The 24,608-nt window shown below is 44.3% G+C and overlaps 2 long non-coding RNA genes across 2 annotated transcripts; one reads left to right on the forward strand and one right to left on the reverse strand.

Moving 5' to 3' along the window:
* Positions 1 to 4,426: 4,426 nt before the first annotated feature.
* On the reverse strand, positions 4,427 to 20,391 carry LOC108962453 (uncharacterized). The gene is made up of 4 exons (XR_001991076.3): positions 20,258 to 20,391; positions 13,757 to 13,825; positions 12,291 to 12,386; positions 4,427 to 6,474 (listed from the first exon to the last, which is right to left on the reverse strand). It is a non-coding gene; the product is annotated as an uncharacterized LOC108962453 (long non-coding RNA).
* A 1,167-nt stretch (positions 20,392 to 21,558) lies between these two features.
* LOC127060300 (uncharacterized) lies at positions 21,559 to 22,442 on the forward strand. The gene is made up of 3 exons (XR_007779188.1): positions 21,559 to 21,861; positions 22,038 to 22,133; positions 22,357 to 22,442. It is a non-coding gene; the product is annotated as an uncharacterized LOC127060300 (long non-coding RNA).
* The last annotated feature ends 2,166 nt before the right edge of the window (positions 22,443 to 24,608 follow it).

The raw sequence follows: 24,608 nt of genomic DNA on the forward strand, positions 1-24,608 counted from the left end.
GATCTCCTTGGTGCCGTGGTGTGACACAGGGCACTGGCCCTATCAGGACCTCATCTGTGACAAATCTGTGCACAGAATGTGTCACCTGCACAGCTGGGATGGTGCACAGGGGACTGTCCACATTAAAATGGGATGTTTGCCAACACCACTGACACCCAGGCCAAAGCCTGCTGCAAAATCTGCTGCTGTGCAGAACATGGACAATTTACCAGCAGTGCTGTGCTCTTACAGAAAGGGCTTTAGGAAAAGTGCTTTTGGTCATTATTTACAGAAAACCTGTGAAAGAGCAGGACTGTCTGTTCAGAATGCATGGATCCCACAGCTCCAGTTATCAAAATGCTGGTGAGTCTTATCTGGGGCTGTTTGGAGGGTAGTAACAGTGATATTCCCAGGATAAAACCTGGAAAGCCACTGGACAGATGGGATAAGAACTTCTCACAAGATAAGAGGAATTGTACAGATAAAGCAGGATGTCATTCCTCTTAAGCTTCTCCTTTTGGTGCTCCCCAGGAGCTGAGGTGAGATCTGTATTTTACTTGGCTTCCAGCTCACCTTGCTCCTTGACCAAATCATTTATCTCCCTCATATTTCAGCCCAGCAATCCAAAGAAATGCAAATTTACCAGAAATGGGCATGAGCTATGTGCACAGACAATTGAAGTGGTGAGGAGTATAAGATATAATTCCACATCTTGTGCACATCCAGCCTGAAACTAACTGCAAACCTTTTTTATTTTAATAGTGCATGGGAACCTTGGTTCCAGAAACCACTTTAGGTCACTGTCAAGTACATAATTTCCTCACATTTCTAGAGCACTGCATCAGGGAAGTTGCTAGTTTGTGAAATACAGGATTACAGAAATGAGTCACAAATGCTTACTGATAATAGAAAATAATTGTAGAAATGTCATTACTATTTCTATATTTACTACTAATCAAATTAAAGAAATCAACAAGATGAAAGTTTTAAAGTCTGCATAGAAACAGAGAATCTTTCCTCTAAAAGTTTAATTTCCTGTGAGGAAGACTAGACTCATTTCTGCATCTCTGCTCTGCTCTGAACTGCACAGCTCTGTCACCAAGCTGGGAGTGGAGTCCCTGTGCCTCCTACAAAAAGACTGGGAGAGCATCCTTGTCACCTTCTTTGTGTATTTTACAACACCTGAAACATAAAATAACCACTTTTTTCATCTTAATCAAAGGCCAGTTTCTCCATTTATACTTTTCCACATCACTGAATGAAGTGGAAGAGTTTTGCAGGTCCCTGAGGTGTACAGCTGGAACCAGTGCAGGACTGCAGAAGGTGCCTTGCTCTCTGCAATATTGATCGTGCAGCCTTTCAGAGGGAACATTTCCAATTTTTTTTTTTCCAAATAATTAAAGTATAATATTTTACAGCCTGATAAAATTTACAGGGACCCTTGGCAAGTAATTATAGAGCTTCTTTAAAAGAGACCCCATAAAAGATGCATGATTAGAAAGTTAAGGATCTGGATAGAATTACAACGATGTGACAAATAATTTACAAGCGATAAACCATCCCAAGGAGAGGGGGAGGGTGATTAAAAGAAAAAGGGGGAAAAAGACATTAAACTAACCAGTGGTGAAATATCACAATTAAAATAATAAATTTGCCCCCTGTGTTTAGTGTTAAGTTTTTGTAACTACAAGTTTCTGTGCTTTGGCTAGAGAAAAGATTCTCTCTGGCTAGAAAAGCTCCAGCTTGATGTTGATGTGAGGCATTTCTTTTCATCATAGGTTGTTCTGAATTTGGCACTGTAGCTTTCATTTTATTACATACTTAAGATAAATATTCTGTATAGATGTTCTGCAGTACTAATGATCCCTAAGACTGTGGAACAGTAGCTTGGAAGATTTTTATCTGCCTCCAGATGTTGGCCAAACTCATTTTTTATAGAGCACATTTATTAGGTTTCAGCTGGGAAAAAAAAATGGATTCCAGCTTAAAACACTTTGAGATTCGGGGAAAATGCAGGTTTGGATCTGGATTGGAATTTTGATGGCAGGACCCACATTGCAGGAGATGAAGGGCAGCTGTGACAAAATGAATAAGGGAAAAAATTCTTTCTCATTTTTTCCTCATATTAATTGCTCCCCCTGATACAAATACTGAGGTCAAAGTAACAATCAGCACCAGATCAGGCCTACAACGAGTGGCTGCTGCCCCTGGGACTGGTGACCATCAGCTGTCCTGAGCTGGGGAGGGGATCCCAGCTCCCACCCACTGGAGGAAGTGGAAGGCAGGGGTACAACATGGGCTTCACTCAAAAAGTGATGCAGAACGTGACACCCAACAACCCCTGTGTGAAAGCTTTTCACAGCACAGGGCAGTGCAAAAGGCACCTTACACCAGCAGAGGATCCATGTGGATCTTCCCACTCACCTTTCCCCTCACATGGACAACAAAATCAGTCATAATCCAGTCTGTAGAGAAAACTTCCTTAGTTTTAATTCCTGTGTTGGCTCTGTCTCCTATAGCAGAAAGACCTTCAAAGAAAACATGTGCTGAGACTTCCAGCTGATTTACAGAGCAGGGAGACTGATTCTCCACCAGATAATCCATTGCATCCCTCAGCACTTTCAGAAAGATGTATCTTCCTTGAGTCAGTCTATATTTTATATTATATATATACATGTATATATATTTTATTTATATTTATATTAATATATATTTCTATTTTGCCTTGACAACTTCAAGTACTATCTAAGAAGCTGCAGCAACTAAATGAGAAAGGGATATTTCTGCCCTGTTAGCACGTAAGATAACTTGCAGCTATTTTAAAGGCACTGATTTTTTCACTGAAGCCCCATTATTGATAACTCCAGATGTCAGATCATCTGAAATGCTCCATGTCCTGACACTGAGGATTTTATTCCAGCTCTTTTGTACCTAAAGAAGTTTCACAGAGCAAATACCTAAGTCAAGACAGGCTGGGTGCTGAAGGTGTAGGAGAATGAATTTGACACCAGGTTGATTTTAGTGCGCTGCTGATTTATCCTGCAGTAATTGCAGAATCAAGCACATTAATCAGATTGATTTGTGCACATCTGTTTTTCAAAAAACCAGATGTTGGATCAGAGGAAAAAGAAGTGCAATTTGCCTTAAACCAACTGTAAATCAGGAGTCAAATAATTGAAGGTACCTGCAATAGATGCCCTTGGCAATGAGAGAATAACAGTGCCTGAGATCTCATGGTCCTTAAGAAGCCCATTTTGGGGCTCACTTTATTTTATTAAATCACGCACATGAGTCTGCCCAGCGTCTGTAGTTTAGTGATAGAAGAAAAGGCTTTCAGTGGTTTTGTGAGACTCTTGGTGGGATATAACCATCTCTTCTCATATTCTATTATGGCAAAATAATATTATAAAATATTTCTATTCTTAGCATATGTGATAATTCCTCCCTAAACTCCTTTATTGGGGCAGACTCTAATTTATTCACAAGTAACAGTGAATTAACAGGAACTGGAATAAAGTGCATTTTTGCAAATAAAAGGTAAAATACTTCTCTAGAACTAGCAAAACGCTCTGGGCTTATCACCTCCCAAAGATGATCTGAAGAAAGGATTTCAAGGCCTCAGTTGTCACTTGCAATATCAATCAGACCTTACCTTCCCCATGGCCTGAGTGCAGAACAGTCAGTGAATAAAGTCAGAAAGAGAGAAACTAGAGGAGAAACTACAGAGATTTCCCAAAGAAACACCTCTCCTGCTTCTCTCATTCTAGCCCTAGGATCCAAACGTTGTAACCCCGCTGCCTTATTCTTGCGGTTTGCTGAGTGGAAAATGCACATGTGTTCAAACAGCTGTATCGTCAGGGGCTCCATCCCAAACGCAGCACAACATCTGTAGGACAAGGGAGAGGTGTCAAGTGAAGTGTGTAAACCTGGAGCTAACGGCACGGAGCCTTCTGTGAGGGCTGAGATTCCCCTCCTGCAGCGTGGCAGGCGGCTCGACGTTTCCCAGACATTCTCAGGGACGCCTTCTGTGGCATTGCTCGTGCTTCCCTGCCCGCGCGGAGATCCCCGGCGCCTCCCGGCAGCTCCGCGGCAGCAGATTGTGGGATCTCGCCTTCTGGGGGCTGTTTGTTCTCACCGTGTCTTCCGAGCAGCTTGAGAGTGGAATTTTGTTACTCTCCAGCCCTTTCCTTTCCTCAAAGGATTCCTGTCAAGGGTAGCAGGCGCCCAAGGAGCTCTCGCTGCGCTCACTGTGCCGCATTCGTAACTCCTGCGCCAAAGGCACTGGTGGTGCTGGTGGGATTGATGGCTGGGGAAAGAGAATTCTGTCCCAAATTATTTTAGTGAGGCACTACTCTCTTGTCTATCCAACAGGCAAATTGAAAGCAAGATGGTTTTGCAGTTGAAATAAACACAAACGCATGTTTTCTTTTTCTTCTTTATTCTCATCGTAAGAACTGAAATGTAACAATTGCAGGCCTAAAAATGCACCAGCTGAGGAAGAAAGCAAGGAGCATCTTAAGAAGAGGGCAGTATTTCATCCTTGTGATGATCCCAGCATCAAAGACGGGCTGTGAGCTTCCCCATAGTCTGGGAACGTTCTGATCCAGGGTTTGGCTCCAATCTTTGAGTAAGTTACAGCCATGTGCTAAGCTTGGATCCAGACTGGAGTCTTCCCAAAATCTGAGGAAGTTCAGACCCAGGATTTTGGCTTCAGCCCACTGCTAATTCAAACCAAACTGTCATCTAGATTCTAAGTGGGAATGAGTCAGAAGGCCTCAGCAGCTGACGAGGTGTCCACACTGTGTAATCACCACGCACGGTTTGGCAGCCGGCACGGGCCCTGACTCAGGAGTGGAGATCACGGTGGCACCTGTGACTTGCAGAGCTTTCGTGGCTTCCAGGGCCCCTCTGTGTGCCCAGCACCCACACCACAAGCAGTGCATCTTGGAGGAGGTGATGGTTTAGCCCTCTGAAGCACCTGGACTTCATCCAGGTTTCAACCAAGAACCAAATGAGATCTCTTCATGCAATATGACTGCCTCTGTTATTACACAGCTGGAACCCTCTGCTCCTGCACAGGGAGAAGCTACTGTGTGTTCCCATCTCTTTACTGGCTCTACTTGCTTGCTGCTGGGAGTCTCCTGTCTGAACCAGTTGTCACTCAGAGAACATCTTTATTCCAGAACACTGGGGAGACCTAATTAACTGAGCAGAGCTGCCCTGCACGGCAGTGGGGAGGTTCATTGTGCTGCTGGCAGTGTCAGATCTGAGCCTGCCTTGCCCTGTGGCACCCACTCACTGCCTCCCTGCTGCCTGGGGATTCCTGTAAACCTGCAATGGGACTGGGTCTCATCATGTGAGAGAGGTTTTACATCAAATCAGCTACAAACACATGAAGGATTGCTCCCCTACGTCCTCATTTGGATTTCAGAAGCAATCTTTTTCAGAACACCACCCTGCACACGCAGTTCCTTGTCCCAGTCTCCACACATTTGGAAGCAGCCATAGCCAACTTTGCCTTCCTCATGCAGCACCCAGTAAACAGTTTCTTCCTGCTTTCATTATTAACAAAGTTTATTATCAGCACTGTAGTAATACAATCAGACCCTGAAGTGCTTTGCAAACATGCAGGAAGACAGTTTTACAAGATATTCCCCCCTCTGACCAGAGCCTGGGGTGCAGGCACACTTTAGTTGGTCTGCTTTTTCCCACTAGCAAAGAGTGCTCAGCGAGGGAGAAGACAACTTCTTCTCTAACTGCCCATTGCCCAAACATCTCTATTCAAAGAAAGCAGGAGGGGAAAAGCAGTGCTGTAAGTACATACTCGATAGAGAAATTTAAAAGAACTGGATTTCTCCATGTTCTGCCCTCCCAGGATTTCAGCTTTTCTAGAGAAAGAAAAAATCTGTTTCATTCCAGACTCTGTTTCTTCCTTCCTGCACCCATACGACAGGACCCAGATGCCCATCCTCCAATTTTAGGAGAGCCAGAGTGCTCTGGGCTGGCACACAGGCACCACGAGGTCAGTGCTGGGCTCTGCCTGTTCACAGAACCTTATCTGGAGTCGAGGTATCTTTAGTGTATCAAACAAAAAGCAGCAAAGCTCCTTCACACAGCTCCAGCCATGGCACAGCCATGCACTGCTCTCCAAGAGTGCTGCCCTCCTGGGGCAAAACGCCCCCACACCAGAGGGCACTGCCAGAAATTGCCCAGCATGGGTTCCACAGATAGAGGGGCACATATCAGAGTTTATCCAGTGCTTTTCCTCTGAGAGGAAAGAGTAAAGAAAAAAAAAAAAAACAGGCATGGAGTGGTGTCTCTTATGGAATCACGTGTGGGGGAATAATGCAAGCAAACCTCTTTCGCAACGATGCTGAGGTCACTCAACCACAAGCCTCCAGCTCCATTATGTGTGAGGGAGATAATGGGGCAGCACTGTGGGCAAAAGTTCTGTTCCTGGGAATCCTGTCAAACCTCCACAGGCCTTGGAGACACCTGGAAGGAGATAAGCACGATAATTATTTTCTAAAATAAGAGGCTCTTCTATTCTTTCCCTCCACCCACCCCCACCCCACAGCAAGTCAGCAGCCTGTTGTGGTTTTGTTCCACGTGATTCCTTGAAGAGAGACAAAGAAATGCAACATCCCATCAGAGTGAATCACATAACTTGGAAATGACCTGATTCACATGTTTTTTCCATTCCCTGTCGCTGATGTGAGTCCTGACACAAAAGGAGGAATGATATGTCCTGGTGTTTAGTCTGTGAGCTGAGTCTGTGCTCCATTCTGCAGCTCAAGACACAGGAAAACACTTTGTTCTCCTGCAGAGTCTTCTTTTCAGACATGGCTGAATGCCTGCACAGGGCAGATGCTCAAAGACCTTTTGGGGGGGTCAGAAAAGCAAAAAAGTGACATTTGTGTCAGTGTGACCCCAAGACATGGAGTGCTCAAGATGTGGGCCCTGGTTCCCCATGAAACACCTGATGACAGGGTGCAGCCAGAGGCATTCACACAGGTTCTGCTCCTCTGCATGATGGTACCAACCTGCCTCAGCCTCAGCACTTCTGGCCCAGATGGGGCCTTTCTCCCTGAAGGATTCTCACCACAACACAACTGGCTCAGAGAGACTTTCTTCTCCTCAGCCCTTATTGCTGCTTTCTAACATTAGTCACAAGCATCTCACTGGGCATTTCTTTAGGTCAGAAACTGTAATTTTTTCCCTTTTTATGAAGCATCAAGTGTCATCCCACTAAGGAGATGCCCCCACAGAATAAAACACAGACACAAATAAGAAAATGGCATATTTCTGTATCTAATTGCATAGAAAAATCTTATTGATTTCTTATTGCACAGAGAAATCTTCATGGTAGGGGCACTGAAAGCCAAATGATGCAGCTTCTTTTGCCTGACAAATCTATGACAAAAAACTGGTCCCCATAGTCAGCTGAAAATTTCCTGCTGACTGGAAGAGGGAGTCAGGCTCCCTGTGACTGGAATAAAGTTGCATAAGAAGCTCATTCCAGGAGTTAGCCTGGCACAGGAGGGGACACAGGATCTGGAGAACATGCAGAGTGCATGCTAAGTGCTGCCTTGGTTTCAGTGGCTCACTCAGCCATTCAGACTGACACATATGTACTGAATATATTCCAAAAAAACCTGTTTCCAAACCAGTGTGAGCCCCATGGCTGGCATCTCCCAGTCCTAAGTGCCAACTGCTGGCAAGTTGCTCTTTTCATGGTTTTTATTGGAGTCATTTACACAGGGTAGGCCAGCAAAAGAGGAGGGAACAGTGAAAGGGAAAACAGCATTTCCCCCTACTCTTGTTTTCTTCAGTTTGTTTGATATTTGCCATTATTTTGTAACTCTGTTTGGGGCCTCCAAAGTTGGTACCAAGTTTGGTGGCAGTCCTGCCTTGCTTCTGTGGAAAAGCCAGAGGGTTGGTTCTGCTTGGGGTTTTTTATAATTATTTCATTTTGAATTACTTTCTTCTAGGACATGTACCACGTTTGGAGCAGTAATTGTTCCAGATGTGCTTGAGCTTAAAATCTGGGCCTAAATTATTTGGAAACTCAGTGAATTTGAGATGTGGCTTTACAGCCTTTCTCCAAAACATTTTTCCTCCCCAAAGATACATGCTGTCTTTCAGACTCACTTCTGTGTCTGATCAACCCTTTCATTTTAAAGATCACCTGGGTCAGTGTGGATGATAAAATCACTGCAGCCAAGCTGTGCCCAGGCCAGCTGGACAGCCAAGAGCTGGATGGAGAGACAAGGAGGTTAAAGGGTTTTTAAGGGCAAATGGGCACAACCATAATGACAGTAGTATCTTGGGTATTATGACCTACAGCCCAGTGGTCCAGGCATGCTCTTTCCTACCCAAACTGTTCTTTTGCATCACTGGCAGCCAAAAAGTCCCAGTAGATCTCATCTCTCCCAGGGCACCACTGTAAATAACTCCTGGTTTGTCCTGAAGCATTGACGCTGCATGGGTAAAACCAAGGTCAGGCTTTTCAGTATCATCCTGAACTGGGCACTCCCTGGCTGAAATCTGCTGTGCCACAGAATGCAGGCTTTCAATTCTATAACATTTAAATACCCCTTATAACATTTAGATACCCCTTTAGAACCAAGAGCTCTTGTGTAAGTAGATTCTGGATGTGTGTTCCACATGCTCATGTCTTAAAAAAAGGGAAAATAAGTAAAGATTCATTATTTTAAGAGAATAAAACCTAAAAATAAGGTAATGAATGAAGGGGGCATAACATCCCTTGCAGGTGACTAAGAGTTTATAGTTAATATGTGGTGGTTTACACAGCCACAGAAAATAATACCTGTGGCCTCCCACACAGAGCAACAAAAGTCATGTTGGTCTCACCATAGTCAGCTGTGATGGACTCCCACGGTGCCTGCTGGAAGCCCCCCTCCTTTGCAAGGGGAAAGATACACAGTGGTTGTATCTTCCCTGAGGTTGGAACACGAGTTTTTTACAAAATAATTTTCCTGCACTGTCATATCCCTGGTGGGGGCAGAGGAGACAACCTCTGGAGATGGTTGGGATGGCATCAGCAGTGGCAGGCAGCTCTGTTGGGAGCAGCTGGGCTGAGTGTAGGTGTAGGTGGTCCCAGTGGTGAGCCCAGTGTTTAGAAGGGAAAGCACTGCTCACTCAGGGCAGCACACAGTGAAATTCCTGTCATCCTTCAGCCTGCAGGCATGGAGGACTGAGAGGGAAAATGCTGCATCCAGCTCTCACTGATTTGGAAGGCTGAGTCTAGTTCTGTTCTCTGCTGAGGTCTCAGAGAAGAGGAGCCATAGGCAGCTGAGTACAGCTGGTGAAAAGGAACAATAGAACTCCTTCCACTTCCCCTTGAGCATGGTGTTAAACATGGACAAATCACCCAGAGAACCTTTCAGAGACATTGGACACCACCAAGAGGGTCTGGGCTGTCAGTCCTTCCTGCTCTGACCAACTGCACTGTGTGTGTGGCTCTGGGGAATTATATTTTCATTCCAGGTATTTGTGTTTACTTTTTTTTTTTCCTTTTTGCAAGCACTTTGGATCACTCAGGGAGCTACTTGTGGGGCTGAAATAACATCAGACCAGACCTTCTCACGGTTCTTCAGTTCCCTGGGAGCCAAAACATGGGGGACAGAACAGATCTCACAGTGATTTTTGCCACACAAATTGTACCCATGGGAAGGCAGGGTAGAAGTCCATTGAAATATATAATCATAAACAATAAGATATTTAGGTTTAGGGGGGAGTTTCTGTAGAGTCTAAATACCCAGGATAAGGATCAGAGGATGATGGGGATTCCTTTCCTGGTTCCATACATCTTACCTGCTGTTCCCCAAGATTTGTACAGCATCCTGTGCTTCATCATTGTATTTACACCCCAAAAGCACACTGGAAGGTGCTAGCTATGGAATGGATTCCGCATTTGTAGGGAAGATGTGATGGATCTGGACCTTCTGGAACTGCTTGAGAGCTGCCTCAGTGTGGGTTTTTGGAGGATCCAGTGTTTGCTCATCTTAGCTTAAAAGGGATGTTGCAAGATGATTTTAACCCCTTTTAAAAGCAAAGAGCTTCAACTTGCTTTGTTCCCATTCCTTTCCAAGGCTTTGTTACAGAATAAAGCAGAAGACCTGGAGGTCTCCTAGATTTCAAGTGGATTTCCCTCAGCTGTAGGGTGAGGGAGGGGTTTTAAGGAACAGGCAGTGCAATGGTTCCTCTGTGACAGCAGCTTTTAAAGCCCTTGTGCACAGATTCATCACACCAGAGAGGAAGGTAAGAAAATGAAGACCTGAAAAGACCCACATTGAGCAGTAATCCCCTAAAACCCCTCCTGCTCTGGAACAGCTAGACCAGGGCTAGCAGCACCCAGCACAGCTCTGTAGAGCTGGACAGGAGCACCCTGTGGAAATTTGGCATCATTTTGTGGCACTGGAACACCACAGAGCAGTTTCACATGTATGGAGCCACAGAAAAGCTAAGCTTGCCAATGTAAAACAACTCCAACATTTTTAATATTGTACTTTTGCAAAGTAGATAGGAAATGTAAAGACAGTAGACTAAACAATAGCAGGAGTGCTGGAATTAGATGGGAGAAGATGCAAATAGGGAAAAATTGAAAAATGTAAAGGAGAGGTGTTGTGATATTGAAAAAATGCAAGCATGAAGCTATTGGAATTAAAAATGTTTGTCATTTAGGTCCTTTTATATAAAATGACTAGAAAAAGTATGAAAGCATAAATGAGGAAGCATTACTGAGAGGCTTGTGAGACAGGCTGAGAGGAAAATGAAAGGAAGGTAGGGGTTGTATCAGACTGAAGAAAATCTAAAGAATCAAAGGCAATTTATGGCAGAAAACATTTTGCTTTCAAATTGTCCCATTTCAGGAAGATGCCACTAAATTCTGTAACAACCAGCCAAGCCCCAGCCTTTGGACTCAGCATATTGAGCTTTTTACCAGAACCACCAGAAAACATTTGCATGTTTTTGCAGTCCTGTCTTCACTGAATGTGTTAGCTCAGGATTGCCCCCATTTTTAAGGTCTCACCTTGACCTCACCCAGGCACAAAGGTTCTTCAGCTCTTATGGAGCTCTCATTTAGTTTTTCCCCAAGGTTTTACAAGCAGGGTGGCAATTAGGCTCTCCTCTCTTTAAGGCAGAACCTTTCAGGGCAGGATCTGAAGCCATAGCTTGCTTCACAGCAGCTCAATGAGGCACCATCCAGGAGTGGATTTTGACACATGGCACAGCCATGCCAAGGGCTCAGGAGGTGGGACAGCTGTTAGATTTTGCTGTGGAACCATCAAATCCTCCCTTCTTCTCAGTGGTGTGAAATTTCAGGCCAATTTCAAGAGATTTTACATCACTGATACGCGAAACAAAAAGCAAAAAAGCACGGCTCTATTTTTAAACATCAGAGAGAGAAAAAAATTGAACTGAGTTTTCTTAAAATGTGGAAAATGAGTTTGTGATATCTTGAGCTCTTAAGAAACTTGTGGAGGGCAATACCTCACCCTGTGCTCATGCTCTGATCTCCACAGAGAGCTGCTATGGGCACAAACTCAGGCCATGCTGGAGGAGCAGGGTGATGGGGGTGAGTCTGTGGGTTAAACTGCTGGTGATGGCAATCTGACCTCCCTATCCCATGTATCTGGGGGATATCCTGCAGTAGATCAATCCAGTGCACTGGACTGAGAGCTCATTAGCAGTTGAAGTCCTTTGAATTCACCAATTTTGGTCGAAATTTCCCCCAAAATAATGGAATTTGTACATTTCCAGGCTGTTGTGCATTTCAAATTTAAGCATAGTAAATGAAGAGATTTGGGAGATTTCCTTCAAAAGGGGATTGTGAAAAGGCTGGTGTTCAGGTATCTATTTTATTAGCAGCTGGTTAAAAAAACAGCCCAAATAACACAGTTTAGAGAAGGAAGGTGTCCTTGTCAAGAGGTGCACTGAAATCTGACCTGGCCTCCTAAGCTACAGAAAAGTGACCTCTTAAATACCAAAGGTGTGATGGTGAGAACACAGCCCCATTTATCAGCATCAGGTTGTGAATGTAAGGATGAATAATCACCAGTCATGCCACAAATACCTTGATTATATTCCCTACATGCAGAAATTATTGTTTCAGGCTTCATTCACATTGTGAATATACTCATGATGAATAACTGCTAACTTAATTGTTTACCTAGCAAAAATAGAAGACAGCTCAGTCTCTTCCTTGTTTAATGGAAGAAGCATTTCCATGAGCAACACAAGTAATGAATTTAGGTTTCTTTGTGATATGTGGCTTTCTAGCTTACTTGAAATCTAGGAGAGCTGCATCAATGTTTCTTCTCTCAAAAAGCAAGTCTGTGAGAAGGAAAATCTTTAAAGATAGCAGGAAATATTTCAGATACCTGTAAGAGAGAAAAAATTTCACTGAGGAGTGGAGTATCTGCTGTCTAGGACCAGAAAACTGAGCCCCTTGGACTCTGTAAGGGCGCTAGCTGGGTTCTCTCCCCTTCCCCTATCCTCTCCCCATTTTTACAAAACCTAAAATCTTTGGCACCTCTGCTGTTTTATTGAATTTGGTTGCAACTGGCCAACAAGTTCAGATGTTATTGAAGGTGGCTGACAGCTGGACACTGGCACACAGCAAAGTTTGCAGAAGCCTTGTATTGTTTGGGACGTGCCCAGCAAATAAGCCTGGATTTTTCAAGTACGTGGGGGGGGTGCTATATTCCCTGTTTCTGGGGAAATGAGCACTTTTGGACTGCTTCAGAGATTCCAGTCTGAACAAAGTAACTGTCCTTTTGCACTGAGGCTGCACAGATGCTCCTCCATCTGCCCATTGTCATGGCACCAGGAATGGAAATGCTTTGCCCCAGCCCTGGCGTGTTTGCTCAGCCCGTGCAGCAGCGGGGCCTGAGCAGATCTTTTCAGATCTGTGGATCAAAGCAGGAGGTCACTGCGGTCAGCCAGCAGCCTTGGTTACCACCACACCCAGCCCAAGCATTCTTCCTTCTCCTCTGCTGACAGTCAAGGCTGACTCCCTGCATGTGACTCCCCCAGCATCCCCTCCCCACCACAGGTTTCTGGTCTTGCACAACTGACACTACAGATTGCGTGGGCAAATTTGTCACACTGCAGGGCAAGAGTCCCAGAAAACATTTCCCCTTTTCCCTGTCCTCTCCCCCCAGCACACGAGTGCACCCACCCACCAGAGGTGCTGGAAGCTTTCCTCTGCCCTGCTTCCCCAGGGAGCCACTCAGGAAACATGCAAGGAGATATTTTGCAAAATCAAAAGGCTAAAGGTTGTCCCCTCAGATTTGTCATAGGCAAAGAAACATGAGTTAATCTTTCCAGGAGTTCTTGAAAGCTAAGATGAGAATATGTATATATAATTTAAAGAGAGAGAAAATTGGTGGGAAGCAAATAGCTCTTTGGAAAATCCTCAAAATGCAATGGATATCAACAGAATGTTTCCACCACTCTCGGGAAGTACTGCCAGCCCACATCTTTCTGCTAACTCCTAATGGGTCCATTAACTACTCCTAAATAATGATGGAAACCATATGGGTGCACAGGTGGTCTCTCAATAAATACCAAATGAATTCAGTATGATCACCATTAACACAATTAATACCCAGCCAATCTACAATGATGGAACTATTAAAATTAAGCGCTACTATATTTCCTCAGTCCCACAGCAATTTTACAATGGAAACAAACAAAAGACTAGAATTAACTTTTTTTTTATTACAGTTATTTGGTTTTATTTACTTACAGGAGGATTGTAGGCTTCTGTGCAACCTGCTGTGTCTGTGCTCGGTGCATTTTGAGGCGAGTTTTGACTCTGAGAAGAAATAATTTGGGGAGAAATAATTTTAAAAATATATGCATGTTTATTTGGGGGGGAAAATTACATGTATTTGGGTGTTGAAGCACAGTGCTTCCTACTTTCTGCAGAAGGCTGTAAACACAAGTAATGAATATAAGATTGCTACAGCTGCTCTTTTTATCATCTACACTGTGAGTTCATCGCTGTTCCCTGGTGGGACTATTAGTGTGGTCGGGATTTTAATTTTAATTTTTTTATATTAGTACTGTTCCAGCATATATGGTGGTCCACCCAGTTGTCAAAGGAAGGGGAACATGTTCACAGGTGACCTTCTGTAATGAAACACCTGCTGTAGGCCCACTGCTGCAGTGACATTTTGGCTTTCCAAAAAAAGGAAGAGTTTGGGTTTTATTTTTTAGGATAAGACTAGTAAGCTGGTTTAGGTCAGATTGAACCTCCATTCTCATGTTCCCCTTGAAATCACCAGCTAAGCTCCCTAAAGCTGAGCAAGGCTGTACTGGTTCCAAATCCTGTGTGGTCGAGCACAGGTCACATTGAACACCCTGGGGTTTATCCATTTTGACAACCAAGGAAAAAAGAGTGCTTTACATTTTGAAAATTTATGCCTGTTTGTCCCCAGAGCCTGTTCTATATGAACCACTTCAGCCTGGTTTGTGGAGGAAGATTCAGAGAGGAACATTTTGGATCTTCTTAACCATAATGAAGTTGGTTCTGTTGTGCAGGGCAGTGGGGTCAGGGAAATGTTGATGACAGCAAAAACTGAGTATAGCAAAAGTGTGATTTGAAATCAGTGCATTTCACCACTGGGGCTTGTGAGAGAAAAGCAGTGTCTCATCAGTTTCATGGGGCAGCTCAGTGGCAGTTTCGGGCTTGCTGCAGCTCCTGCCAGGTTAAAGGAGAGATTTCTCAATTCATGGGTGCAAGTCCTGTTCTGAAAAACACAAAAGACTCCTTTTTTGGTGCTGCAGTGAATGAGATGGATCCTTTGTTTTGTGGCTGGAGAGATCCTAGGAAATCTTGAGTTTCAGCATGAACTTTTGGACCTGCTCTGCTCAGCGAGGCTGGGATTTCAACCTTACACTCTCCCTGGGGTGTTCCATTTCTGCAACTTCTCTGTGCTCAGTTTGAATCTATCTGGCAAAATCAAAAGGACCCATGCAACCCCAAACTGCCTGTGATTACACTTGTGCTTGCTATTCTTTGTGTCCTTCGACAACAAACCCTTATTTCTCTTTATTGCACCAGATTTACACTTTTCCTCAGAACAATCTCTGTGAGGTTTGGGAGAGCTTGGAACTTCCCTAAAGTTCTATGAAATATGCTACATGTGGAGCACAAAGCTCATTTCCCAATTCCTTCCTAACTTTTCTAATAAACTGTCTCACATCTATTGCTCTTGAGTGTTTCTGATTAACTCCAAGTATCAATGCTCTTGTTCTTGAAGAGACAAGTCTGTGTTTCTAATTTGAATAACATAATTTCCAAATGTATTAAGGTAAATAAGGACAATGCACTCTTGTTCCAGAACTCAGATGCCCGTGAAGTTATTCATCAATCTCTTTTTCATTTAAATTCACTCTTTAATTTGTGTTTCAAATGCAGATGAGGCCTTAATTAAATAAAAATTCAGCAGATGGTTTCAAATTCTCTGTTCAATTTACATTTCTTGTACCTCTCTAAGTGCTGGACTTTATCTTTGGAGACAGAAGCATTGCTATTAGACCTCTTCCTTTAAACAAATGTGTAGGAATTGGTAGCTGGAGCTGTCTAAAGGAATAAATTTAATATGGATTACCCAATCTGAAAAGCCTCAAGTTTATGTTTTGATAAATTTCCCAAACCTTTCTGAACCTTAAGAGATTATCAAAACTCAAGAATGTATCAGAGGTCTTGGTTTTCTTCAGTTAAAAAAAAAGAAATTGGAAGAGTAGCCTCTACCCTTAGGTTTTATGATATATTTGATTATTGACAGGTCCAAGAAGTTAATTAGGCAGAAGTGCCAAATGACCTGGGGAAAAACTCACTAAATATTTTTGGTCTCTAGAAAAAGTTTCTGTGTTATTCAAGCTCAGCACAGGAACTGAGTGACTCTGAGTGTGTTTTGTTCTATCTGAAGCCGCTCATTATTAAGAACTGTGAAAAAGTAAAGGAGAGTAATAAGCAAAATTACAGGATAAAACCCTTCTATTATCTCTGAATCAGGACTCTGCCTATTGAATAAGTAAATATGTCCCATCCTTCTCTGACTGGCTCCTAGGAGAAAATCATTTTCTTCTGCAGCAGTTGCCTCCTTCAGAGGAAATTATGAAGGAAAGGAAAACACTGCTTGTCCATTTATGTGACTTTTGAGGTGGAGGTATAAAATACAAAAAACCCCTTTTCTTCCCCTAGTTCCTTTATTTTATGCACCTAGTGTTGCCCATGACCTTGCCACACACTCCCTGGTACCACTGGGCAGCATTTCTTCTTCTCACTTCAGTTTCCCATTCAGCCCTGATTTACAAGCCCACGTACATTCACTCTGGCACACAGGCTCTCCTACCTCTGCATTGCTAACCATATCACTGGATTACTCAGAGCTAACTCATAAATTGCTTCCTTCCAACTTCCTTCCTTTGCATGTTGTGCAAGGGGAGCAGCCCTGCGGCGGGGCCGTGGATGGGGATTCCAATTTTACACCCTGCAGCTGTAAACCTCCATCCCTGCCCAGCCCACAGGCTTCATTCATTCATTTTGAAATAGCCCCAGCAAATGTGACAATATTTGTGTATTTCGGCAGCCTGGGGGGAAAGAAATCCACCCCACCTCTCCCTTAGAAGAGAGAGCCCCTTGTGAGTGATAAAAACTTTAATAAAAACTTAGTTGATGTGTTGCAGATGTCTCCAAGAGCTGAACACTGGGTGGGCATAGTGGAACTACCAGGTACAGGGAGACAAAATTTGGGTCAGAGAAGCAATTTTATGGCTGCTAGAATTGAATGTGAGTGAGAAGGGTGCCTGCAGGATCCAGCTGGGGTTTGTGCTCAGGCACAGATGCAGCATTTCAGCTGTGTGGCTGAAGCAGGGCTCTGGTTTATGTTTGCAGCTACTAAAATGTCCTTATTTGTTCTGACTGGGCAAGTATCCCTTCAGAACAGGGGAAATGTTATCAGCCTGGCTGTCCTCGTGAGATTTCTAGTATCTGTGGGTATATGCAAGAAAGCATTTCACAAAGCAAGTTCCTCTTTTGGGATCATGGGATTTGAATCTCCTTCTGCGGCCCTTGATGCTCACAACATCTGTTGGCTGTATGTTTGAAGTTCCAGTTTGGACCTGCTCTGGGCTCAGATAAAAGAGGAAGAGCATGGTGTTGCTCTAAAGGAGGGTGCCTGACATGAAATCCTGAGCAGTCCCTTGTAGCAGGGGGCCATGCTTTGTCCCTGGTGTAGAGGAAGAACACACATTTGTGGAGCTCCAGGCTGCTCAGAGGTCCAGATTTCTACCAGAGCCAGAAGACTCTGAAACATTTGTCTCCTCCACAAGCCAGGATGCAGATAAAAGTGTCATATTTGGGGTGGAGGAGATCAGGGGATTTGTCAGGTCTTGGTAGTAAATTGCTTAAATGCAATAAACTGCACAGCAAAGTGAGTGCTTGCCTTAATTCCAGCACTCCTCATTTCCCAGTTAGCTCAGAGCAGGCACACTTAAAAAAAAATAATCAATGTTTTCTTCTTCCAGTGAGTGTTTTAAGAGTACAGACATGCAGGGCTGGGGGAAGCTCTCAGGCAGTGGCTGTCAGCTGTGCTCTGTGTGCTTAAATGAGAATCAGGACCTGCTTGAAGACTTCTGCTGCTCCTTGTCCTGTTGGGAGAACATCACTGCTCTGCATGGCTAGAAATGTTCCTTTCTCCAGCACATTTCTTCATGTTGTGGCTGGTTTTGTTTCTTTCTCAGTAAGGGCTGTAAAACCTTTATTCATGGACTACTACTCTATTCCCTGGCTGCAGTCACAGACCATGTTACTGCTGGGGTAGCACACACAATTTTCACTGCCATTTTTTCTATGTCCGATTTTTTATTTGACAGCATGTTATACCTTTACAATAGAATCAACTGTTTTGGCTTCTTGATGACATTAAAAAAGAGCATGGATACCTTAATATTTCCAGAAAGAAATGAGGTCAGTTACTGATACCTTCACCAATATTCATGCAGCCCTTGCCAGCTAAAATTCTAAGCAATTAAATTTGTATGAAAGTGGAATGGAAAAAAAAGCTGAGTGTAAAGTGACTGATTTTGCTCAGTTCAGGACAGCTTAATTTTGGAAACAGAGGCATGAGAGCAGTTGAGATGCCAAGAGAGACTTTCTGAGGTAAAAGTCCTTTTTTTTTTTTCCACTGAACTTTTCCCATGATCTCTTGATAAAAATGTCCTCATTGAGAAAAATGAGATCAAATAATTTATTTAATCCTTGAAGAAGCCATCAGTGAAGATAGGGTTAAATTTGGAGTGAGTTCTGTTGCAGAAAGAGATTTTGGGAGAGCCATCGATCTATGGAAAAGAGGGAAGTGAAGATATTCACTGCTGGATAAAAATAAGCCACTTGAGCAAGAGATGGCACAGTCTGTTGTGGTTTTCTTTCACGTGATACCTTGAAGAGGAATTAGAGATGACTTGGAAAAGGCAAGGTAGGGCAAAGCCCTCAGAATGATTCATACAATTTCAAGGCAACCTTTTTACTGGTGTGCAAATCTTGTGTCGTTTGACGTGAGCCAAGAGGAGGAAAGGGACAGTCTGTCTTGTGCCATTCCCCTGCACACAGAGCCCATCAATCACAAAAATGGGCTCTGCTCTGACTTCAGCCACGCTGAAGTATATTAGCCTAGGCTGGGTCAAGTGTTTTTAACCCAGATTGCCTACAATATATATGTACACAAAATCCTTAACCACCTGCCTTCCCCTGGTTCTTCCAGAGGGGAGGAAATCTGTGGTTTAGACATCTGAGGGAAAAGTTTCCCTAAAGCCATGAAGAACCACACCAAATTATCATCAAATATGTGCCCTTCCTACCTGTCACAGGTGGAGAGGGGAGTGTGGACTTCATGCAGTGGGAAGGTGAAGCTCTCACCATTAATGGAAACAAGGAGTAAAAGGGAATTGGGAGGTAAGAAGATAAAAGTAGAGCTCATAGAGGCTCCACACCTGGGAGCCACCCCAGGCAGACACTGATCTGGACTCAGAGCATCTTGGAGGGGCTGAAGGACTCCTGGTATTCTACCTGGGCTCTGCAGCCTTATTTCAGAGTTCTGGTTTCTCTCTGGTTTCAGCCAAGAGAGAGGGGCTCTTTCCCTTTGAAAATAGCACCCAAACATTTTATCCAGCAGGTTGTTCACCACATGCCTTGGGTTTGTGTGCACCACACACAAGTGTTCTCACACACCAAGCACAGGAGGGCAGGGAAGAAAAGAGGGATGGAGGCAAAGTGGATCCAAGGTGTGAGCTGTATCCTTGTGAAAGACAAAGCAGAGACTGTGTAACTCCCAGAGCAGCACATAAAGGGTTCATCCCCCTCAGAAGCAACAAGACCCAAACCCTCATGTGGATCCCACAAACCTGGAAGCTCATAATGGTTCACAGAGAATTTTTTGCCTTTAGAAGAGAAAGGTTTGGACATCCAAGGGCTTGGCCTGGCTGGGGCAGCCCCTTGCTCTGCTGCATTGTCAGCTGTGAGACAGCCTTCCCCAGGGCTTCTGGTCTGGCTTTCATTAGGAGGTCTGCAATGACACTGCTTAAAAATCAGAAAGAAATCCAAGATGGCAGCAGCTGGGGTGGCTTTGCTGGGTACTGGACCAAGAATTAAGCATTTTCCTGCTGTTTTCAATATCCCATTTCTCTCTCAGAGAGGAGTCTGCTTGTACTCTTGGCTACACCCACGCCTGGCCCACTGGAGAAATGAGAACAAGGTCTAATGTTCTAGGGCTGATCTGTGCATCCTTTACTTACCCCAGTGAAAACACTTTTAGCCCCAGAATTTCAAATATCAAAAGATACTGAGACTGGTTTTAAAAAGTTATATTTTTCCCCAGTTAAAATAAATAAATAAATGAATAGGCTTCCACGTATTTGCTTATTGTTTTTGGAATCCACACCATGACTATTTTGAAGCCCCTCTCTGTAGCAAAAGCACCCTACAATCTCAATTACTGAAATAAATGAAGGCAGGGATTTCTGGGTAGATGGAGGAGCTGGGGACCCTCTGAAAGGGCCCTGAACCCCACAGCCATTGTCAGGATCACTCCTCTGTGCTCCTGGCTATGACATGGAGCCAGTGTAATTCCTCCTGCTGCTCTGCATGGCCCTGCAGAACCCGTCCTGCAGCCTAAGGACAAGGAAAGGGAGAGCCCTGGGAGCACAACCCTGCACTCAGGGCCAGGAATGGGGCACTCACCCTGTCACTTACAGCCTGCACCATCAGCAGCACAGTCCTCAGGCAGTGCACCAGCCAGGGCTCCCTCCTCTGCCCTCTCTCCATCTGAAGAAAAGACAAAAGTCTTCACCATTTCTCCTTCTTCTTCTTCTTCTTTTCTCCCCCACAAAGAAGAACTTGCCAGGTCTGCATCTTTTTTCCTGAACTGTTTCCTCTTTCTGATGTTAAAAGCATCTGCCAGACAGCTCAGTTCCATGCTGAGATGCCAACTCTTTTTCAGCACTGCTGTCCCTGTGGCTGCTCCGAGGGGTGGCAACAGCCCCCAGGGCACTACAGGACGTTGTGTGTGGAAACTGAGGCTGGGAGGGACAGGACAGCTCTGCTCTGGCCAGGTGAAACCAGGGGCTGCTTTGCCCACCTGCAACACAAACTCACCCACAGGAAAAGCAAATCTTCCTCTGGGTTTTGTGTGTCTGTCACAGGGTTTGTTGGCCCTGAGCTGGAGCTTTGCTGCCCTGCTTGCTTGGCTCCCAAAGGGAGCTGGGGTGAGTCCTTTTGGCTCAGAGCACGAGCAGAGCACGCTCAGGTTTGTACCCAGCACCTCCCATGGTGTTTGGCCAGTTCCTTTGTCCCACAGCTCAGCTGGATGCACAAACCAGTGCTGGGGCTGGGCACCAAGCAGCTCCAGGGGAGTGGAAAACAGCAGCAGCAGGATTCCCTCAGCCCAGCTGAAGTCACCTCAGCCCTTTTACTCAGAGTGATTCAGCTGCAGATGAAGCATTAAAGCTGTATTGGAAATAGCTTTTGTTTCCTGAATAGATGTTTGAAGTTTTGACTGGATTTTTTTTTTTTTTTTCCTCATCTAAATCAGGATAAAAGGGGGAAAAAATTGAAATTTCTTTGCAGATCTGTAATTTAAATATAAGGGGAAAGGCTGGGCCAGTGGAATTCCTTTTTTTATGCTGACCCTTTTTTATAAATGACTATACATTATGTGAATTTCAAACACAAGACTTGTTTCAAACAGAAAAATGGAAATTTTGCTTTTTGAAAATATAGAAACCACACCTATTGTTTTCTTCTAAATATCTTTCAAAGACAGGAATCAGAAAACAGCCCTTTCCCACAAAAAGGTCTGGTTTTCACTGAATTTGCATTTTTGACTGAAAGCCTTGTTTCAAAGTCTTGAAATTAGATCATGAAGCAGCATTTATATCTAATTGGCCTGGAGGAAGAAGAAAGCTCTGTGGGTGGGATCCATCTCACTACTTACAGGTGTTTAGTCTAAATTATACCTCAGTAATCAGGGGCACCTCCAGAAGACTTTTCTCTCTATACTGGTGGTAAAAAGTGCCTGGGGAGGTGGTTTGCACTTGATACCCACTTTTTCAGTGGTTAAAACTACAGGGGAGAAATCCTGTCCTTGCTGTTCACACTCTGGCTGAGGAGGAAAGCTCAGCATCACAGCTCTGATGTTTTCAAGCTGGAGCATGTTGGGAGAAGAAAAAGGTGCCAGGTCCTTCATCAGTTCTTCAAAGAGGAGCCAGATATTTTTAGGTGACAGGAAATAGAACAGTTTTGTGGAATGAATCAGCTGAAGGAACACTGGTTATTTCCATGATCAGGTAAAACTTTTAAACTCAATTTTTTTTCTGAATGTTCCTTGGTATATTTTTTTGCAATTCTCTGTAATGTATTTCTGATTGTAGATGGATTTTTTTTTTCCAGAGTGATGTTTATTTTTCTTCCCTGCTGAGTTCCTTCCCTTTTTTTTTTTTTTTTTTTTGTCTTTCCATCAAAGGGCTTTGAATCCATTTGTAATGCTGCATCCAGGACAGGTAACATCACCTGCAAAACTCCCATCTGGGACTGAGGCAACCTGGTATGGAAATCAAAAGTGAGTACAACAGTGCATGCATTTTGCTTTATTTAATAGTTTCTAAAAGGAATATTTTTTTTTTTTATTGTGGTTGTTTGTCCCTTTTTGCAGGGGTGTGTGGCTCCTGTAATGTTTGTGCTCACAGACTGGTTTGTAAGGGGCAGAGCTGTAAAGCCATTTGCCCTTTAATTTGAGATGCAAGGCCAATTCATAAAGAGAATTCTTCTGATTTCATTTTCAGACACCTGTGCTGGATGGAGCTTGGTCTGTGCCTGGAACATTTTGGAAAGCAGATGTAGGAAGTGACCACAGCAGACTGTGTGAGCAGCAGACATTTATAGGACAACCTTTCATAATCACCAGGAATATTCACAATAATAAACAGCCCATTGGCCAAACCCTGATGACTTTGATGGCCAACTCCTTTGAAATGTATGGTGATAAATACACAGAGAAATTGAGCAGGGACATCTCAGTGAGAGCCTTAGCATACACTTGACCAAAGAATCATGGAAACATGGGGTAGTTTATGCTGGAAGGGACCTTTAAGGTTCCAACTCCTGCTTGGGGTGTTTGATGCAAAATAACCTGGGGTTTCCTTGGGTATGTGTGGAGTTTTACAGGGGATATATTTAGTTAAGGGTTCCCACAGGATAAAAAAGAAAGCAAATTTGTAATCTACAGAAGTTGGAGAAGTTTCTGGTTTTGTTTTTTGTTTGTTTCAAAGAAAAGAAACAGAAAGGGAAAGGCTATTCCTCTATGTGTTACAAAACAGCACAAGTGTCTGTGTGTGACAACACAGCACTCTCTGCACTCTCACCTTTGCTCTGTGCCCAGGGCACAGCCCTTAGCTCTGCCCTCTCACCTGCCTCTGGGGAGGGTTTCAAAAGCACCTGGATCCACTGCAGAAATCTTTCTCTTTCACATCCTAGTGTGCAAGATTCCTCCCAGTGGTGCCTGCAGGGCCCTTCCAGCTGTGCCATGGCCAGTGGGGAGGCAGCTGGGCAGCCCCTCTCACACACTGAGCTGAGGGGCACAAAAGGGATGGAAATTCAAGTTTCCCTTCACAAGCAAAGGGCCCACAGCTCTGAGGTGTCAGGGCCCAGCAGCTCTTTCTGGAGACCTGCCCTGCTGAATTTGGTCTCTGCTGAAGGGTGACAATTGCCAGGGCTTTGTAGAGTTTGAAAAAACAGACTGGTTTTGTCAGCTGGGAGTCTCATATAAGTACAGCTTTTTATTTAGAACTGACCACAAGCCTGGAGATAAAGGCCTAGAGAAGAGTGTGAGGCCTCAGAGTTAAACTGAAGGACTACTTTTATTAATATATAGATTTTTGACAGACTATTTTTAAATGTGTCTCCCTGCAGCAGGCAAGGAAAGACATTATTTCTCTGGCAGCAGAAGGACCAGGCCTAAGGTCCATTCTATTTTCAGGGCAGACACATAACTCCCATTCACGTTAATGGGGAAGCTTCTCCTGCTTCCAGGAAAGACCAGAGCCATTTGAGATCTAGGATATTATTTTAGATCCCCCCATCCCCTGCAGCAGTGGGAGCTGGTGCACAAGTAGGGTGAGGGTCAGAGCTGTTCCCTGCTGGTTTGTTCCTCATAATTCTGTCCCACACCACAAATCTTGCTGCAGTACAGGACCATGGTGGTTTTTGTCATTGCATTGTATCAACCTGGCTTGGTTTTGTTTTGTTTCCCCTTCATGACGTCTCAGTGAGACAAAAAATGAAAGGTCAAACCTGCCAAAGCCAGGATTGCCTCCTAGAGGAGAGCCCATTGGAGATAAGGCAAAGTTCCATGGGTTTGGGACCTGGCATGACCCAGCTGAGGCAGAGTTGTGAGAAGCCCTGCTAGGACAGTTTGTTTTTCAGCCTGGTTTCTCATGGGAACAAGGCTTATGCAATCCTTCTGTCTGTGTGTCTGTGTCTACATCCTCCTCCCCTCCCCAATAACTTTTGGACTCATTGCTCAATTTCTACAGGGGGGGAGAGGTTCCAGGACTGCTTCTGGTCCTGCAGGCATTTTAAAATCAGTAGAGGAGGGTGAGGCTACAGGTGGTGTGGCTCAGCCAGGGGAGCAGGGCAGAGCTGAGGCAATGGCACAGCCACGGTGCAGCACATTCTGCTGCTCCTTCTGGCACTGACACCCTCACTGCTGAGCCTCTCAAACCTCATCTCCTACTTTGTGATTTTTTCTGTAAGACAAGGGGAAATTCAGAGGTTCTGTTCACTAAAAGCCTTTTAAAACACACTGAGGGATGGCAGGGGAGCATCCCTGCTGCAACCTGAGGTGGTTAAAGCAAGGTTAGAGGGGGATGAGGAGCTCCTCTGGGCTCAGGAGCTTCTGACCTGAGCAAAAGTTCCCTCTGCCTTGGCTACAGGGGATGTGATGCTGCTGAGTTTGTCACTGTAACCCTCACCCACCCAGGAATCAGGAATCAGCTGGAGTCAGGGTCTCACCCAGACCTAGAGCAGCTCCTTGTAA

This window comes from Serinus canaria, chromosome 20 (genome assembly GCF_022539315.1).
Source record: "Serinus canaria isolate serCan28SL12 chromosome 20, serCan2020, whole genome shotgun sequence".
Lineage (NCBI taxonomy): Eukaryota > Metazoa > Chordata > Aves > Passeriformes > Fringillidae > Serinus > Serinus canaria.